This window comes from Pteropus alecto, unplaced genomic scaffold (assembly GCF_000325575.1).
Source record: "Pteropus alecto unplaced genomic scaffold, ASM32557v1 scaffold78, whole genome shotgun sequence".
Lineage (NCBI taxonomy): Eukaryota > Metazoa > Chordata > Mammalia > Chiroptera > Pteropodidae > Pteropus > Pteropus alecto.
In genome coordinates, this window is record NW_006443124.1 from 6,127,041 (window position 1) to 6,133,040 (window position 6,000).

The window sequence follows — 6,000 nt, forward strand, 5'->3', positions numbered from 1 at the left end:
GCTATAAGCTAGCAAGACAGGCATTTGAAGATTCTGGTACCAGAAGGTGGCTTTTTGGTAGACCAGCGAGTGCTTCTCTCAAGCAACTTTCTCTGGGCTCAAAAATCATTAAGTCTCTCTTCACTTCTTTCACCTTCTCTCTTTAGTCTTTTCTGAGCTAAATGATGGCCTCTATTCTTTTAATCTTTTCTTCCTTGCTCTATTTCCCAGCCTTTGCGTTGCTTCTGCAGTTTTTGTTCAAAGGAATGTTTTGAGTCTTTCATAGCTTTTTTCTGGCCAGGGTTGTAGGTAACTTGTTAGACTCCATCTCCTCCACCCCCTGGAATATAACTTGTTTTTTTGTGATTGTAGAAATGTGGTTGGGTTGTGTAAAATGCACTGTTACACTCTTTTATCTCATTTTGACTGTGATACATAATCCTATGTCACTTAAAGGTGAATCAGCCAAGGGAGTCCCTAAACTTAAGGGGTAGTGCTGGCCTAAGTTTTCTGTGATGCCTAATCAGACTACCTTTTATTTTTTGTTTTTGTTTAAAAAGTAGACAAACTTGCATCTTTTTATTTTGATTTACATTGATTTTCTCTTCTTCCCTTAAATCCTGAATGAGAACTTCTTCCAGAACGGTTGCCAATCTTTATGTTCCCAAGAATTTGGAGGATCAGGCATCCCAGCCCTGCCCCCATGTTCTTCACTCGTGCATCTGATAGAATAATAAACTGCTATGGAAACAGCTCAAATGTCTCTTTTACACATGCACCCACACACAGGAACACATTCATTTTTTAAGTAATGGATACTTCTCTAAGAGGAATTCATCCTGTTCAATGCAAATGCCCTTTGTTAGAACAAAGTTCAGGAGACTGGAAAAAGTAGAATTAGTGAAGTGTCCCCTCCCTCTCCCCTCAAAAGGCCTCAAAGCTCTTAAAATAAACTTTAAAAAGTCTGCTACTCAGCTTCAGCAAAGCAGATAAATTGCAAACTTGGTGTAATAAGACTCTTCTCTGATCTTTTTCCTTTTTCTCAATTTATTTTAACACCCCCTTTCATGGTCTTACCTTTCTAGAAAGTTGATTCAGTCCTTCCTTGCTGGCTCTTAGCAGGAGAAGCAGCAGGGCTTTTGGGTCTAATTTATGGTTTATGTTTCTTCTCTATTCCCACTCTATGCTACCCTAGTTCCTCATCTCCCAGCATCCTGCTGACCACTCCCCAGGCAGAATGGAATGGACAGTGTCACTTCTAGTGACAATGTAGCTTTGAAATTTGATGTCAGCCGTACTGGCCTAGTGATTTGGGCAGAATCGGGGAGGCTGTTTTGTGCATGTGCTGCTAGATGAAGAAATGGGGGCTTTTCTGTGTATATGTCTTTGGTACCATCTTTTTTCCCCCTTATATGCCTAGACCCCATAAACCTGGTTGCCAGGGAAACTGGAGAACGCATTACCGTGATTAATTCATTATTCTATGAAGCTATAAAATAGCATTTCAGAGCAAGATGTCAGGGAGTCTCCCTGAAGGTCCCATGGAACAAATGACCTTTCAGTTACATGTTTTCAACATCTTTGGGGGACCATTTGAAGAGAGCTAAAGCAATAATTAGGACTAAGCAAAGAAAGCTAACTTGGAACCAGAATATTTTAATAAGAAGTTTAAAAATATCAGAACCAGCTTATATATAATAAACAGGAATTTGAACTTTGTTCTCTTCTTATTCCTTCCCTTTTAAAATTATTATTTTTTTCCCCAAGACTTGGAGAGTCTCCATTATTCCCTTGGTGATGGAATGAGGATCGTGGTGGTGACAATCTGCTGAGATTCAGGCAGGTAGAGGGAGCAGCAGTGGGTTGCCTTCAGGTACTGCTAAATCCAGATGTTTTTGGTTCATCCAGGGAAGGAGTAAGTTTACTTTCATTCCTAGATCCATTTGCATTCCCCCAAGGTTTCTTTGGGACTGACTGTATTTTTCAGATGATTCTGAAAAATGAAAGAAAAGTTCTGGATAGTTCTAAGAGCAGTTTTGCATCTTTCTGAGCAGTCAGAGGTTCAAGCCAAAGACATGTGGATTTGTCTCCTTAAGGTATTCTTTAGGTGGTAGTAGTAAGTCCCTAATTCATTTGGGAGGCAGGCAGTTTGATATAATAGTTAAGAGCTTGGGTTTTGAAGTCATTTCTGTTTTGTAATTCTGGCTCTACCACTGATTAGCTCTGTGACTTTGGAAAAATAACTTAACCCCTCTGAGTCTTAGCTTCCTCATCTGTAATGAGATAATGATAGTACCTATGACATAGGGTTGTTGTGAGCCCCATATATAGTGAGCAGATACTCTAAATGTTAGCTATAATTGTTATTTTGAGATACTGATGGAAAATCAGATTGAACCTTCTTGGCTAGGGGAAAGAAGGTAGGAAGTTGCTAGAAGAACCTTGAAGGAAAATAGGGGGTTGAATGAGAGCAAAAAGCATCTAGAAAAAAGAAAAGTGGGAGAATTCTGGGTACTCTAATGAGTTACCTATTGTTTTATTACATTAGTAAGTTATAAGTCTTCCCTTTTGCTAATCCACCAAGTTGGTTGTTCTTTCAGAACCCCCAATCTGGTTACTGGCCCTTGAGCAAAGTTTGAGTAGCCACAGCAGCCACAGTGTCCTCCATTACCAAGACATTATTTTTACAAAACATACTGCCGTGTTTTACCACCTGCACTTTGAAGTGTTATACATAATTAAAGCTGAACCATACTTGTCAGAATAGGTTCAAAAAATGGATTTTGGGATGCTGTACCTTTGCCCTGACAATGTGTTTATTAGCTTGCTTGTTAATTCCAGGATTGCTTAACTCAAGGCATCTCTGCACCAGCCTGCTCATATCAACACTCATGGAAGGCTTAGAGAATGGGGCTCAGTGGTACTCCTTTGTTGTCCCTAGCAAGTCATTAAGTGATTGAACAGGGGCAGGGGGGAAACTGAACTACTTGCAACTTAAACTCTTCTCTAAACATGTATGTGTAGGAAAGAATAAATTGTAGGCTGAACGGAGCAGAGCAACAGATTAGGAGCCTCTCGATGTTTTGGAAAACAGTCAAGTACAAATAAATTACATGAAAACCTTTGTTAGATGGTTTGGTTTGCTTTCCCATCAAGATGTTGGACTCTGGGCTTTTTCTCTCCTTACCTAATCATTAGAACAGTAAAATGTTGGTTCAGCCTCTGATTAGGCTTGTTGTGATATGGAGTAAGAAAAGAGGCTTGTCTGTGGGGCACTATAGCAGAGTGCTGTCAGTGCTGATTACTTCGTCTAGGCAGGGTCACCCATCGGAGTGCATCGGAGTGCACAGGTCTATCTTGGGGAGGCTGTGTGCAGAAAAGGAGTAAGGCACAGGGCTCGAGAATACAGACCTGGAGTCACAAAGGCCAGGTTCAAAGTGCGGCTTTTCACTACTTGCTGTATATATTTGTTTCCTGTGGCTGCTGTAACAAATTAGCGCAAACTTGGTGGCTTAGAATAGCAAAAATTTATTCTCTCCTAGTTCTGGAGGCCTGAAGTCTGCAGTTAGTATCACTCTGCTGAAATTGAGGTGTTGGCAGGGCCACACTCCCTCCAGAGGCTTGAGGGCAGACTCTTCTTTACTTCTTCCAGCTTCTGGTGGCTGCTGGCATTCCTTGGCTTGTAGCCACATCACTCTACTCTTTAAGTTCAGCATTTTCACATCTCTCTGTTTTGTCTTCATATCACCTTCACTTCTGTGCTTGTGTCAGATCTTCCTCTGCCTTTTTGTTATAAGGACATTGTGAATGTGTTTAGGGCCTATCTAGATAATCCAGGATAATCATTTTAAGGTCCTTAATCACATCTGCAAAGACCCTTATCCCTTATAAGGTAACATTTACAGGTTCCAGGCATTAGGACCTGAAGTCTTTGGAGAGTTATATTTCTGCCTACCTCACTGGGTGACTTTGGGAGATGACTTTCACCAATATGTTTTTCCTTATCTGCAAAAGAAAACTGGTGGTCATATCTTCTATAACTTGTTTCCATGAGACTTAAGTGACACTTTTGTATGCCAAATATTTAACACAGTGCCAAGTATGTAGTTGTTGTGCCTAATATTATTTATATACATATATTACACATTACTGTTATTTAGCCATCTTCTGTTAGAGGGAGAGGAATAGTTCCTTAAGAGTTTGACTTGGAATAGCCCCCCTCTCCCCCGTGCCTCCACCATGGCTGCATAGCCCTAGGATCTTTGGCAATTACTTCCCACAGTCAGCCCATGTGTCCTCTAGGCCACCCTGTTACCCATTCCTTCATTTTTCTTTCCCAATGTGTGGGCTGGTCTTTGGGAACAAACTTTACCCTTCAGGACTGAATGAGTCTCCTTCATATGTTGAAGCCCTAACCCTAGTGTGGCAGTATTTAGAGTAAGGAAGTAATTAAGGTTAAATGAGGTCATAAGGGTGGGACCCTAATTTGACAGGATTATGCCTTTATGAGAAGAAAAACCAGGGAGCCCTCTCTTTTTCTCTGCACCAGGCAATGAAGGAAGACCATGGAAGGACATAGGCAGAAGGTGGCTGGAAACAAGCCAGGAAAAGAGCTCTTATTGGAAACCAAATGGGCCAGAACCTTGATCTTGAACTTCTAGGTCCAAAACTGAGAAAACAAATTTCTGTTGTTTAAGCCATCAGGTCTATGGTATTTTGTTATGGAAGCCTTACCAGACTAATGCAGGGGGTATAACCTAGCTCATACCCACTTGTGCCTAAACACTTAGGGAGAAGCTTGGATTCTGGAATTATTCCCATTTACCATTAAAGGCAGCTTTCTGTGTTGCTGCTTTCCCACGGATAATTGTAACTTCATAATGAAGCATAGAAGAATATTATTTTTACAGTGATAGTATCTGATAGCTATTAGCCAAAAGGTATATGTCCCCAATGAGGTACTGTAAATATATTTTATCTGTTCTATTACTTGCTGTTTCATGAACACATCCCTGAAGCATTTTAATCTTGTTTTTCATACTTGTCTTTATGTGAAGAATTGTTCTGATTTGCAACTTTGGGGGATAATTACTGTGTTCATTAATTTTTGTTCTTCCCCTCCTTTTTTTACTAGTTTCTTGAGAAAAATTTTCCCTAAATCTACACTAACCGAGACAGGTCACTTGATTAACAGGGTGTTTTACAACACTGTTTTCTCTGGCTTCCTTGGCACACTGATGGGAGGGCTGTCTGGGCTTAGATGAATAAGAGGCTTTTGGGGGGCCTCTGACCTCAGGCTGCATTGCAGAATATTTTTGGCTCTGGGATATTCTTGGACAAGGGGCAGGAGAGACTCACCTGGTTTTCTCCTTATTAGACATTCAGACATAAATCGAGCGTGTATTATGTATAGGACATTGTGTGTGGCACTTTGGGGGACGTGATTCTTGCCTCACAGCGGTGTTCAGTACATGTTGATTAAGTGAATATGTGGCTGGATAGAGAGTAGCCTTAGCATTCAGAGAGACTGAAGGGGCAGGCTAGAGGGTCAGTGCCTGGGGGTAGTGGGTGAAGGGTGCTGTAACCTCCCTGGGAATATAACAGAATTGGGACCATCCTCTTGAGGGCCATGATGCTCTAGCACTTGAATCTGCAAGAGGAAGCAGTAGAGGGGGAAGGTTGCATCGAGGATGGTTAATTTTTGCACTTAATTTTTTTCTGGTATTTTGGCTTCGTAAGTCCCTTCTTTTTATTGTGAGTCCTCAGTTTTCATTGTTATGTATGTTCTGTGTAAGTGTAGATGTTTCATAAATGTCAAATGATCACACAAGACAGTTGAGGGAAGAGATGAAAAAATAGTAGTTTAGACAGGTTAGTTTAGGGTAGGGCAGAGGCAGGGATGTATGTGAAAGATGCCTGGGAAAAGAACTGAAGAAGGTGAGAAAGCAGAAGCCAGAAAGGATTTGAATTAATGTGGAACTGGAGAGAAGTTTGATCTGGGCTAGATAGATACCCAGGGAA

General features: G+C 41.0%; 1 protein-coding gene across 1 annotated transcript in view; it reads left to right on the forward strand.

Moving 5' to 3' along the window:
• SIL1 (SIL1 nucleotide exchange factor) overlaps nucleotides 1-6,000 on the forward strand; it is a 176,025-nt gene that overhangs the window by 24,188 nt on the left and 145,837 nt on the right. The window lies entirely within an intron of this gene.